The following is a 15,047-nucleotide window of genomic DNA, read 5'->3' on the forward strand; positions in this document are numbered from 1 at the left end:
TGGTAATAAGAATCCCATATTTTTCCTTGTGTATCAAAAGAAGAAATGAAAAGAGGATTTTTTGTCCAGAGCTTGTGTTGTTTCCTCAGTGTTAGGACATTACTGTTTTGTTTTACTACATCAGTTATCAGTGATAGTAACTATAATTACATCTGGCACTGAACATCCTTGTACATCATGATGTACAAGCTGCAGAACTTCTGAAAGATTTTGAATCTAAATTTTGTAATATAGTGCAGATGAATGTATACTATGTTTCGGCCTAACAAAAAGTGCTGGCACGAAGATGAAGAACACAAGAGCAGAGAAGGCTGTGAGATGACGTCAGCCAACAGTTCGCTGGCTAGGACCGCACCACGACAGGAGCAGCCTCTACAAGAAGAGAACATAAGTGCCACTCCTGCCAGCCTCAGCCACACAGTACTAGACTGCCACTAGGAGAGAACTAAGATAGCAGTTATTAGTGATCCATATCCATTGCTTGGATCAACATAGTATATAGAGAAAGACGCTGACTGACTGCCTGTCACCAATCACGTGTGACACGTTCTTATAATACAAAGTTAAGTATTCTCTATCTCTTTATTGTAACAAAAACTCTTAATGTGGTTTGCTTGAATTGTTGTATAGCATTCTGAGAATGCAGCATCTTTTAGGCACCCTATATGAGATGACTGGGCAGGACTCCACATGCTACTCACTGCAAAATCAAAGCTTCAGAAGAAAGATTCTGTTAACATGCTTTTGTTACTTAGGCTTGATTTTCATAGTTGGTTGGTGATGTATTGCTGCTTTCAGTTTTTGTGATTATAATTATATCATGATTTCTGTGCTCTCCACCATTTTTTAAAAATACTGTTCATTGGGAGGGGGGCAGGGGTTCTGCAGGGTTCTCTTTGTTGGGTTGGGTTGGGTAGATTTGGGGGAGGAGACCAAACAGCAAGGTCATTGATCTCATTGGATTCAGAAAGGATGAGGAGGGAACTTGGCTGTGCCATTTCAAAGGAACCATCCCGGCATTTGCCTTAAGCGATTTAGGGAAATCACAACTAACCTAAATCAGGATGGCTGGACGCGGGATTGAACCGTCATTCTCCTGAATGTGAGTCCAGTGTGCTAACCACTGCGCCACCTTGCTCGTTGTCTGACAGGGAGAAGTCCCCAGTCATGGTATTGACTTTTTGAAACCATTTGTATGGTGATGTAGGTTAAGGTCGAAGGTATCACAACCTGCAGCCACTCACCCTGGTGAGCACTCGTTTCCAAGTAATTGCTGCGAAAAAATTTCAGAATTTCACCTGATGCACTGTAGCTTACTCCCTCAGGGGGCTCACTGCTCTTTAGCGTGTTCATACTCGGCTAGCACAGGCCCCCAGCCTTTGCAGCATCTTTTCCTTTCCATGCTGCATGTCTATCCTCTTGCTATTCTTTTTCCCCTCCCTTGGGAAACATGTCTGGGATGTTTTTGGGAATGTGTTCTGCATTTCCAATACCTGACATCAGAACATTCTGTCCACTGTTTTTCATTCCTTTTTTGTTTTTTTGTAAACCTTCTCTTATCCTTCCTCCGCTTCGGCATTTGGGGTTCCTCTTTTTCTTCTTTCTCCCTGTGCACTCCTGAAGGCCGGCCCATGTGTCTGACATGTAACAGGTGACTGGGTAACGCATAATTCCCAGTCCCGGGTCGACATGTAGGGTTCACATTTACCCGCTGGTACAGGCCAGGCCAAGGGAGAGGTGATTTCCTGAGCTGTTACCTTCCCAAATTGCCAATAGGTCCCTCTCTCAGGTGTTTGGGAGGTGTGAATAATCACCTAAGGCATTTGCACCCCCCTCTCCCCTGCCCCCCTCTGAGAGGGCCACAGTTGGAAGGAGCACACCACCGGAGACACTGGGAATCATGGGTTTTTTTCTCCCAATGAACTAATCTTCTTCTTCACAGTCAACATCTACCAAATGTAAATGGAATGAACCTCACAATTAAAACACACTCCCAGATGCACCATGGTTCCTTGTGGTTTCACGTACTGAAGACAGTCAGTTCTTTGCAACAGTAAGTCCGTTTATTATTCATGAAGGTGAGGAGTTGATGCAATTGTCAGCCCTGTAAAATCCTGCTCTCACTTGTGCACTGGCACTTGCTTTTGGAGATAACCTCTTGTTCTCAAGCACAACAACTTCTTGCAGCTTCGCTCCTTCATGGCTATTCTCTTTATGTCGAGGCCAATTGCATGCTGAATTCTTCACATGGTGTTATTTACACTAGGCTACTAGATGGTGTGACTGAGGTAGAAATCCAAACGTACCTCTCTGATCAGGACATAATTGCAGACCATCAGGTGCTGAGAGAGATAGATGGGTCCTTAATGCCCACATGCATTCTTTTTCTGATGCTTGACAGAGTCTTGCTTCCATCCCAGATCAAAGCAGGCTATGAAGTTATCACAGTCTGACCGTACATTCCAAACCCGATGCACTTCTACCAGTGTCATCATTACAACCATCCTCAAATGTCCTGTCGACACTCAGCCAATTAACCTGTGGTAGGGATGCTCACAATGGTGATTGTCTACATCCTTCTCCCCACTGCAGCAATTGCAATAGCAACCATGCAGCAGATTGTCCCATGTATCTCAATGAGCAGGCTGTCCAGGAGATCAGGTTAAAGGAAAAAGTGCCTTACCCTGTCGCTTGCAAGTTGCTGGGTAGTCGGAAACACTGTGTTCTATCATCTGGCACTTACAGTACTGGTCTTTCTACGTCTCACTCCATGAAGGACATGGCCATGTAGACATGCAACCTCAAATTCAGCACCGCAGTTGTAAATTTGCCCCGGTGTCATGGTAGCATCCCTGTCTCCACCTCCAGCAGTGCAACAGGCCATCAAACTTTTGCCTCACGGAGCAAAGTCAACTGCTCCACTACCGGCTGGCCGGAAAGGACGGAAGTGATACTCCCGTGATGACTTCTTATATCCCTCTAGCCAACAAACATCAGAATCATCATCTGCCACCTGCAAAGGCTCCAAGAAATCAAACAGAGGCACACGGTCTTTTCCTTCACCGACTTGGAGATCCTCTTCAATGGCGTTGCCACGTGATACTCTCACCTGGCCAACCGCTGTGCCACTGGTGTGCATCGCCAACCAATTTTCTTCCTTGGACTCGCAGACTGCCTTGGACTTTGACAATTCTGTAGATCTCATGGAGCAGGATCATCTACCCTCTGCCTCCAGAAACAGGGGGTCTTCAAAGGCTAGCACTCGGCAGTCGCCGAGGTGACACCCCTTCATTTTACCCCTGCTTCCCCTTCCTTGTAATGATTCTCCTCAAATGGAACGTTAACGGCCTTAGATTGAGAAAGAGGAATTATGGCTGCTCTTGGAATCACAGCATCGCATCCACTTGTTCTCCACCTTCACAAAACAACATTGTGTCCTCATGGCCGCTTTTACCTCCTGCATTTTTCTCAGGGCGCTAATAACTTCGGCATTGAGCACCCGTAAGCCCCAACACACACACACACACACACACACACACACACACACACACACACACACACACAAACACACAAACACACACACACACACACACACACACTTCCTGCATTCCTTTCTGGTCCACTTTGACCTTCCCCCTGAGGATGGCATTCAATCTCATGAGTGAGTGATGCTGCTCATTGGGGTTGACATTCATAGTCAAACCATCTTCCTGACTACCCGCCTGTTGCAGTCCACATTTTCCTTCCTCACTTCACCTTTTCCCTTTGTACCGTTTACATTCCTGAGTCATTTGGTGTCATCAGGGCAAACTTCCTCCTCCTTACTGGGCAATTCCTTCACCCCTTTCTGCTGCTCAGTGACTTGAACGCGCACCATCCCCTTTGGGATTCTCCCAGAACCTGACCAAGAGGTGCCCTCTTGGCTGACCTTCCAAATCAACATCAACTCAACTACCTTAACACAGGAGCACCCATGTTCTTTGAGACTCCTCACACATTTATTCCCATTTGGACATCTCCTTCTGTAGTACCCAGCTCACTCATCTTCTTGAGCGGTCCGTTCTCTCTGACACGTACTCAAGTGACCGTTTCCTGTGTGCTACCTGTTTGCTGACTCCTACCCTGTTTATGTGCACACATAAATGGAAGCTTTCTAATGCTGACTGGATGCTTTACTCGTCCCTGGTGACCTTTGATGAACAAAATTTCGCCGGTTGTGATGACCAGGTAGACCACCTAACCAACATTATTCTTACCGCCGCAGAAAGTAGTTCCATTTCTCGCATTTCATCTTAACCTCACCATGTCACGGTCCCTTGGTGGACTGAGGCATGCCACAATGCAATTCATGTATGGCGACATGCTCTCCACATTTTTAACCGTCATCCTATGATGTTAAACTGCATTTGTTATGAACAGTTGGATGCATAGTGTCACCGCATTTTTTGGAACAGAAAAAAAGAAAGAAAAAAAACTAGCTGGATTTAATTTACTAGTTCTTTTAACAGTTCCACTCCCTCTTCGGTCATGTGGGTAACTTCTGATGGCTCTCTGGGGCCAAGGTCCATTCCCCAATTTCCAGTCAGACCATAGCATATTGTAGCAGTTCCACCTGCTGTTGTGCTCGGGGTCGATGTACTGCATTGCTACACTGGCTGAAAAATGGGTTGTGGAAGTACAACACAGACTACTTTAAATGATGTAGCCAACAGAGGCACAGTTGCGTTTCACTGTCTTTCACTTTCACTTTTCACAACCCCCAATGTTACACATGTAATATTGCCAATGTACTATTGTTTAACTTTCGATAAATCTCATTAATAGGTTGCAGGCAAACATCCACATACTGATACAATAGTTTACTGTTGAACTTCTACGAGCAGTAATAAACATAACCACAAAGTTCACATTTCTTGAAGAATAGAAAGGTACGTACGGAGCAGACACTCAGTGTTTTAACACATGGCCTATTGGTGTAACACTTACCGTATTTACTCGAATCTAAGCCGCGCCTGAAAAATGAGACTCGAAATAAAGGAAAAAGAAATTTCCCGAATCTAAGCCACACCTGAAATTTGAGACTCGAAATTCAAGGGGAGAGAAAAGTTTTAGGCCACACCTCCATATCAATACAAAGTTGGTCCATTGTAATATGAGACACAATTTAGGTCGAATGAATGACGATACAGCTACAGTAGTTTGGTTCGAGTCGTAAGCTTAGCAGTTAAGCTTTACCAGGTAGCCGTTGCTATGCGTCAGGTGCTCCATCAGTATTTATATGGGTACCCTTCCTTTTTCACTTGCTTCGTCTGGTTTGAATCGATTGCTTATTTTGCTTTGATCTGATAAGTACCGTTTTCTTTGTTATAGGTGTTCACGCCACTCTAAGCTGAAAATGCATTACTGTACTGTGTCATGCACTGTTTGTCGAATTCTGATAGTGCGTGTTTACGGCCTGTCACCGCTCGCGGCATGGCTTGCTTTTGTGCGCGCTACCACCGCTTACAATTTAAAAAAAAAAGAGAGGAATCGCCTCATTAGCGAAACAATGGCAAGAGACTGCTATTTGTTGTTACTTACACTGCTGCTTTCTTTGATAATGATCAACAAGAACCAAATAATAGACTGCGTATGATAGAACATGTTCTGAATGAGAGTTAGGCGAAAATTTTTCTCCGTTTGAAAATCTTTGCAGCCGCTTCTTTAGTACATCAAATTCTGCACAGAAATTAGTCAGCTTAGATTTAAAAATCTGGTCAGTTGCCGTGCTTCATTTGTGACTGTATCACTATTAGGCATAAAAATAATACGAATATAAACATGACACGATACGTATATTCTTCCGCGTTTGCTGTTGTCTCGCTCTATAGTTTCGTAGTTTATTAGGCAGACAGGATTTAAATGAGATAGCAGCAAACACGAAAGAATACATGGCAAAATGTTTATATTCGTATTATTCTTATGGTGAAGAGAATAGTGCATGTGATTCACATTTCATCAGGTTCCTATTAGCAACCATCTCTTCTCACAGGTAGGAAAAAATTCAGAATGTAGAGTTGGCCATATTGACAAACATCCCAAACAGTCTTGCCAGTCGTATTTTCATAGTATATTGAAATTCTGCTACATTCGAAGATGAACAATACGGAATTTGTATTTACTTCGTTGGATAATGTATGAAAATGGTCGAAACTCGGGACGGAGAAAAAAAAGCTCGTCTTCCACCTTTTTTTAAAATTTATTTATTGACGCAGAGGTTTTGGCGCCAGTATTTATCTTTGTGTCTACAAAGCATGCCTATGTAGCGCTACATATATTCGACGGCATTTGTTAAATGGTGTCCTCCACTACTTTGTGCTCATTTTCAACCACCGTTGAAGGTTCACCATTTCCTGGTGGAATTCTCTTTTTTTAACCACTTATGTTCTCATTTATGTTTGCCATCTGAGTTATCGGCCATTTTAGTGAATGACATGCGGACTGTCAACTGCAATTTACTTTTTATCCATCACAGCAATCTGGCGAAGGACATTTAATCTGTAGTTCAGGACCTCTATTTCTCTATGGTGTATTTTATGGGCCTTTCTCCAAGTCCCTGTTTTTAGCTGTATTTCCTGCTGGTGATTGGACTTAACATGTAGTCATTTTTAACTCCTTTTTCGTCTTCATATTCTGCAGTTATTAAATGGGTGTGTATGACCCTAGTTGTTTTTGTGCCCTAAAACAAAACAAAACTACAGCTTACAAAATACCAAAGGTTATCAGACTGTTGCCATAGTGTAATGGTTATCATGAGAGCCTCATAAACAAAAGATTGTTAGTTTGGACCCTGTCAAGTGCTTTGAAGTTTTTAATGTTTTTAATCTTTATCGAAATGATGTTGACCATCATTTTTATTCAATTAATTGAATTAAACACAATTTTTTTTTGTTTCTGTTACTTTGTTACATAATTTTAATCAGCATATTAACTGTTTTAGTTGCTGTCATTCCTTCTTCCTGTAATTATTTTTCTTCTTGGAATCTTTATGCGTGGTATTTTCATCATTATTATTTGTTGATTTTGATTTAATTTCTTCTCTTTTATTATCTTATATTTTTGGTCATCCTATTGCATCCATTGTTTTTATTCCTCATATTTCTGGAGTTTCGTTTTCTATATAACCTCTTATTTCATTTAAATCTTCGTCTGCATTGTTTTGTCCTTTGTGTAATAAGAATTTGTGTTTTAAATGTCTACACGATGATTGCTATCCAAAATAATGAACATCTTGTTACAAAAAATACATTTTTTATACAAATGCACAGTCAATATGAAGAGACTGTTTTGTCTTTCATTTTTTACCGGTAAATCAGCATTTTTAAATGTTTAAATACTATGGTAGCTAAATAAATATAATGAAATTCTTATGCACAGAGATTCCTAGTGGGATAAGAATGACAGGAAGAAGAAATGAGAGCAATCAAAACAGTAAATATGCTAATGCACTTGGTGTGACAAAGGAATATAAATAAATAATTACATTTATTTAATTGAATAAAAATAATGATCAAAGTAAATTTGATACTGACTTAAAATTATAAAGTCCCTAAGAACCTAGCAAGATTCGAACTCTCAACCTTTTGCACATGAGACCCACAATAACTGCTACACTGTGGAAAAATTTTGGCTGACATTACTAGTTTTAAAGCTGTAGAGTATCATGCATAATTACAATTTTTTTTTTTTTTTTTTTTTTTTTTTTTTTTTTTTTTTTTTTTTTTTTTAATTTTATTACTCATAAGTGAGGGCCCATGATGGTTAATGGTTGCAGGGTGTAATACCTTGGACCTTAACCTACACCACCATGTAGATGGTTTCAAGAAGTTTGATCCTACTATTGGGAACACCTCCTTGTGAGCATTACACTCCAGGAATAATATGATAGTGCTATGGGTACAGGAAAAGAAGAGGAATTGTTTTGGTATCTGGCTATGTGCATCTGCCAGAACCATTACTAACATTAATTTCTTTTAGTGACATCACAGGTTATGGCGATCATTATTTTAGGTGGAGAACACTAAACTGTAGATTTTAGTGTGATTATTTTCATCACTATAAAATAAAGTAAATATTTTTTTCTGCTTCCTGTGGAGAGAATAATTCAGGAAACTGCAAATCTGATTACAATGAGTAATTAATGTCAAGAGGGCTGTGACAGATATACCTCAGCAAATTAATGTCTCATGCATAAACTGTTTCAGGTTGAAAATTTTCTTTAGGCACAACCTTTAAGCAAGGCACAGTAATGCAGATTAATTTCAGTATTTAAGTGATACATGTCAATACAAAGAAACTTGAAGTGTTAATGTTTATTTTTTAGTGCCCATGAGAAATTGTTCTTCCCACAAACTGTTTGCAACTGGAAAAGGAAAAGTAGGAAGTGACATTGGTACACAAAGTAACCTCCACCACACACCAAAAGTTCTTTATTATTTGTAGCAGTACATGATGCACCAAGATTTCCGCTGAACATTTATCTTGCTCATTGAAAATGACTGAACATGTGTGCTTATATGTAGCTGCAATGAAAATTAAAAACAAAAATAAAATGAAGTCTTGTCACCTATTTTGCGGGGCTCTCATGTAATGTTTGCTATTCTAAAAAAAAGGGGGGGGGGGCGGAGTCCCACTTCTGGCATTAGCTCTTAACTAATCTATGTGGCATGTATTTTTTAAGTAAGTACCATTTTGAAATAAAAATAAAACAAGTATACTTTTCTTAGCAGTTTTATTTTTACATCAAAGACTGTAGTTTAATCTGCTTTTCTACATAATTCCAACCAATATTTGGTGCGCTTATGGTTTTCTTAGTATCTGAACTGCCTCCTCCAATTGAGAATCCCAGAAAATGTGAAATACAGGCAAGGTGAGAGAGAACAGACGCTTTTCGATTATCCTGGTATGTGATGAGTTTCTTTAAGTATCAAGAAGTGTGCTTTATACAGTTATTGCCTAATGAGGTGGCAGATTTCTGTGAGGATTGTATTCAAAAGCTGGTTGTATGAAACAATATGTGCCTTAGTGCAGTTGGAAATTGTGTAGAAAAGTAGATTGAAGTACGGACTTTCATGTAAAAAAAAATTGTTTTATTTTAATTTCAAAATGGTATTTACTTTTAAAAAAATGCCTTGTACATCCCCACTATCATACAAATATTGATAATTCTCAACTCAGCAAAAATTTAATAATACTCTGGTAGTAGAAAAGCTCTTTGCAGTCTCCCTGATAACAAACTTTAAAAGAAACAACATGTTCTTTATCTCTGGGCAATTCAAATCAAATATTTTTTACTCACAGTGACTTGAAATAAAGACTGGGGCAAACTAGGACTACTTCCCACTAAATGGTTGGAACCTGAAATTGATAGCAGTAAGATTTTTTGGGAAAAATTCGAGGGTGTATCGAAAGTATAGGCAAATGGGAAATGGAGGTGGTGTATTTGTCGCAGTAGCAAGAATCTCAGATCCACTGAGATAGAAACTGAAGCTGCATGTCAGAGTGTTTGAGGAACACTCAGTATCAGGGGTTGGCATAAAATGGTAATTGGATCTTTCTGTCTCCCACCAGATTCATCTCCTGATGTAATCGAAAACTTTAGACAAAACCTTGGTTAATTTGTACAGAAGTTCCCTAATCATACTGTAGTCACTGGTAGAGACTTCAGGCATCCAACAGTTAACTGGGAAAAATCACTGTTTTGTTAGTGGTGTTGTGATAAGAAATCCTGTGAAACAGTACTAAATACCTACTCTGAAAACCACCTAGAATGTATAGTTAAGAACCCCACTCATGATGGAAATATATTGGATCTAATAACAGTAAGTAGACCTGACACCTCTGTGGATGTCCACAATGAAACTGATATCAGTGACCATGATGCGGTTGTGGCAACAGTGGCTGCCAATGTATAAAGAACAACTAAACCAAGCAGAAAGATATATGTTGTTGTGGTCTTCAGTCCTGAGACTGGTTTGATGCAGCTCTCCATGCTACTCTATCCTGTGCAAGCTTCTTCATCTCCCAGTACCTACTGCAACTTACATCCTTCTGAATCTGCTTAGTGTATTCATCTCTTGGTCTCCCTCTACGATTTTTACCCTCCACGCTGCCCTCCAATACTAAATTGGTGATCCCTTGATGCCTCAGAACATGTGCTACCAACCGATCCCTTCTTCTGGTCAAGTTGTGCCACAAACTTCTCTTCTCCCCAATCCTATTCAATACCTCCTCATTAGTTATGTGATCTACCCATCTAATCTTCAGCATTCTTCTGTAGCACCACATTTCGAAAGCTTCTATTCTCTTCTTGTCCAAACTATTTACCGTCCATGTTTCACTTCCATACATGGCTACACTCCATGAAGGAAAAAAAGGTAAGGAAGTCCATAACCCCAATATATACTGCCCACCAATGAGATGAACAGCTGTTGAGACAGAAAAGTAATTAGTGAGCAATCTCTAAGACATCTGCTGCACTTTGGTTGTATTTGGGATGTTCAGAGATGTAGCGGTTACCTACCTGCCTGTGGGAATTAACTGAAAATGATTAGTATTATAAAATTACTTTTATTGGCTTTTGTGGACTTTTAGCACATTGAGGACAGATCCCGAGTTTACTCGTGTTTCACATGCCATCTGTTATGGATGTATCTCAAGATAACTTGTGTTTCCTACACGCTGTCAGTAGATACCATCTTCTGTGATATATTTTAACTACTTCATCTGTGTAGCTGTTTACATCAGTAGTCAATGTATCCAACTTGATTGCCTTCATCTACTTTTTTATTATTTATCATTTGTATACTGTTATTTCAAATAGTTACTATTTTCCATCGTGAAATTCCTCCTGCTTTAACAGATGGCCCTATTCAGGAAACAGAAGGAAATGAGTGAATGTGAAATTGAAATTTTTCAGAGGTTTTTGATGATGATTGTTCAAATGTTCATAATGAGAATGAAGATCCAGATGACTGTGTGACTGAATGTTTTTACAGTTCTAGTGACATCATTCGACCTGTGAAGAAGATGAAGGTGGCAATGTTTTCAGTTGATGCTGACAATAACAATGTGGGTGATTCTGTTCTTGTGAGTGATTCATTTTGTCATAATGTTAACCCTTTCAATATGGCTCACAAGATGAAACTTCTTTGCTTTCATTTGTCAAGAAGCTCCACAGATGGGTACTCTCATCGCATAAACGCAGGCAGCAATAACAGCAATAGTAAATTTACTTGGTATGTTAAACTAACTTGAAAAGCTTTGCCCTCCTCCACGGTACTTTCTGACACATATGCTGGCAGTTTACCCAAATTCCAATACCTGCAGTAGTAAATTTAGTTTCTAAATGAAACTAACCCAAAATAAACTTTTGGTCTTCTCCAGTCAGTTACCAGTGACCGTAGAAAGAATATTTTTGAATCTTAGTGTTACAACCAGAGAGACAGACAAAGGAAAACTAGTTAGTTTCATGTTCAGTGGATCATTTCACACTATAAATCATAATGTGTGGAATGAGTTATCTTACATTCATGTCACAAATTAATTCATACATATGGTTACATGCTGAACATTTCTAAGTCTTTTTAAAGAAAAAATAAATACTGATATGTGAGTTAGTAGTTCTTACTGACACCTTTTACACATTACAGTTGTAGAAATTCTTCTATCGATTAGAAGTAGTTGTCAACGACAAGCTTTCTCAGTTTTTTTTTTTTTCCTTCCAAATTTTACTGCCTGTCACAAATTTTATATTAGTGGGTAAGTGTGGGGTCCTGCCCACTCGTCTCTTACAGGGTGCCTAAAGGATGCTGCTTTCTTAGATAGCTATTAAACAATTCAAGCAAATCACATAAATGGTTTTTATTAGAATAAAGTAGAGCTTAACTTTGGTTACGAGTTGTTGCAAGCGATTGGTGACAGTGCAAATAAATGTTCTTCGCTATATACAATGTCCATACAAGTTATCACACAAGTGCCTGTGGATCACTAATAATGGTTCTGCTAGGGCCTCTGCTAGAGTGTGTCTTCTACTGTCTGCCCGAGGCTGACAGGAGTGGCACTTATATTCTCTTCAGCTAGAGACCACTCCTGTCGTGGTGCAGTCCTAGTCAGTGTTGTCTCACAGCCTTCTCTGCTCTTATGTTCTTCATCGTGGTGCCGGTGCTTTCATTATGCCTGAACAGTAAACGCCCAAAAAATTTTTGTTGCAGCATTGTGCAGCTTGTTTTGTGCTAAAGACAACCTTAATGTGGAATAATGAATCTCATTTTTCCTTCTGGTACAGTATTTATGTGCATAATTGTTCCTTTTGAACTGTAGTGTATTATTTACAACAAACTTCATGAGAGAGTAAATATACTGGCAAGCAGTAATGCCCAACTGCATGAAAAGAGGTCTATAAAATGATCATGGGTGAGCACCACATATTTTGAGCAATGCAGACTATCTAATGGGTCACCCCAGAACATTATTCCATATGACATTATTGAATGAAAATATGCAAAATATGTCAGCTTACTCATTTGTCTCTGCCCGCAATGTTTCTAAGTGCAAATGTGACTAAACTAAGTTATTTTAGAAGTTCCAAAACATGCTTTTCCAGTTTAAATTCTCGTTGACATGGACACGTAAGAATTTTGAAGTTTCCACCCTGTTTATTGTTTCTTCACCATATGTTACACTTATTGAAGGTGTAGTACCCACAGAAGTTCATGTTCCAGTTATTAGGGTTTTTTCCAGTTCCACTCATGTATGGAGCATGGGAAGAATGATTGTTTGAATGCCTCTATGCATGCTGTAGTTATTCTCATCTTGTCCTCATGATCCCTATGTGTGCGATATATAGGGGGTTGTAATATATCCCTAGAGGTATCATTTAAGGCCTGTTCTTGAAACTTTGTTAATAGCCTTTCTCGGGCTAGTTTACATCTATCTTCAAAAGTCTGCCAGTTCAGTTCCTTCAGTATTTCTGTGACACTTTCCCACAGATTATACAACTCTAAGACCATTCATGCTGCCCTTCTCTGTATATGTTCAATATCCCCTGTTAGCCCTATCTGGTATGGCTTCCATACACTTGAGCAATGTTCTAGAAATGGTTGCGTGAGTCATTTGTAAGCAATCTCTTTTTTAGACTGATTGCACTTGCCCAGTATTCTACCAATAAATCAAAGTCTACCACATGCTTTACCCACAACTTGAGCCTATGTGATCATTCCATTTCATCATTTCATATACCTGCAAAGTGTTACACCCAGGTATTTGTAGGAGTTTACCGATTCCAGCAGTGACTAATTGATATTATAGTCATAGGATAGTATGTTCTTTTCATTTTGTTAAGTACAAAATTGCACATTTCTGAACATTTAGAGCAAGCTATCAATCTCTGCATCATCCTGATATCTTATCAAGATCTGACTGAATATTTATACAGCCTCTCTTCATTATAGATAACCGCACCATCTGTACAAAGCCTGATTTTACTATTAATATTGTCTGCACGGTCATTAATGTGAACATCAAGTGTCCCACCACATTTCTCTGGGGTACACCCAAATTTGCTTCTACATGTGGTGATGACTCTCCATCCGAGATAACATGCTCTGTTCTCTGTAACAAAAAGTCCTCAGTCCGGTCACAAATTTCACTTGATACCCCATATGATTGAACTTTTGACAATAAGCCTAGGTGTGGTACTGAGTCAAATGCTTTTTGGAAATCAAGAAACACTGCATGTATCTGGTTACCTTGATCCAAATCTTTCAGTATGTCATGTGAGAAAAATGCAAGTTGCATTTCACGTGATAGATGTTTTCAAAATCCGTGCTGGTTGGCATTGAGGAAGTCATTCTGTTCAAGATACCTCATTATGTTTGAGCTCAGAATTTGTTACAAGATTGTACAACAAATTGATGTCAGGGATATTGAATGGTAGTTTTGTGGGTCACTTCTACTACCCTTCTTGTATAATCCATTTATCATAAGAATAAACCTGATGTACACATTGCATTACGTATTCTTCCGTGTTTGCTAGAACCTCATTGGATATCTGTTTCACGTGGGACTGCAGCCAAGCTGTCTCAAGTACTGTCAAGTACAATAATAAGGGTACATTTTGCGGTGTGCATTAGGCGCACATCGACTTCATGAAACTATGGGACAACAGCTTTATCGGCGCATTTAACTTGGACAGCACAGGCCAGTCAGCTGGTACAGCTAGCCTGCAGTGACGTGTCCAGCTGGAGTTCAAACGTAAAAACAGATGAGCAGAGGAGCAATACAGCTTTGAATGTCATTTGATTTTTAAGCAGAATAAAATAATACACTGCAAATCTCCCACAATATGCTTCTAAGATGACTACACGAAAACCGCAACATGTCATCGTTTTTAGTTAATGTACTATTGTAATTAAAAACAAGAATGATGAAAATTCTTTACACAACCACAACGTAATTTTTCTGCATAAGCTGTGTCTAACGTAAGAGTGTACTGAAGGATTTCACCGTATAGTTAAATATTGAAGCCACTGAAGGTATTACTTACAGTCAGTCATCTGGTAATCTCCTAGATCCTTCCCTACCCGAATCTGAGAAATATATTTCAGTTCTGGAAGTGTCACCTACTACGTTTATAGTGAACCTATCAACAACAGAATTGATGAAGCCAACCATTCTTTTATGAAAAGCCGTTCTATATCCTGCCAGAGTTCAGCAGTGACGTGTGCAAAAGCTGCATGTCTTAGTTTCAGTACGTCTGGCAGCATAACAGTCTTTGGGCCAAATACCGCAGCTTGGCAGTTCTGTTGGGTTCATATTGTAATAGTACAGTAGCAAATGTAAAAATGCAGCATTTGTATAATGTGCTCGATGCTGTGAAAATGATTGTTTTTCATGTTTCTACTATACTTATCTACCTCTGTGTTATAAAATGATGGACATAGTCCAAATGGAGAGGATTTGGTTTTTCATTTTTACCTTAACAAATTAAATTGTAAATTTATTGATTT

At 39.3% G+C, this 15,047-nt stretch overlaps 1 protein-coding gene across 1 annotated transcript in view; it reads left to right on the plus strand.

The window, feature by feature from the left end:
- Nucleotides 1–15,047, plus strand: part of LOC126092049 (protein cornichon homolog 4) — a 79,595-nt gene that overhangs the window by 29,209 nt on the left and 35,339 nt on the right. The gene's annotated exons all lie outside the window — the stretch shown is intronic.

The sequence above is a fragment of the Schistocerca cancellata genome, chromosome 7 (genome assembly GCF_023864275.1).
Source record: "Schistocerca cancellata isolate TAMUIC-IGC-003103 chromosome 7, iqSchCanc2.1, whole genome shotgun sequence".
Classification (NCBI taxonomy): domain Eukaryota; kingdom Metazoa; phylum Arthropoda; class Insecta; order Orthoptera; family Acrididae; genus Schistocerca; species Schistocerca cancellata.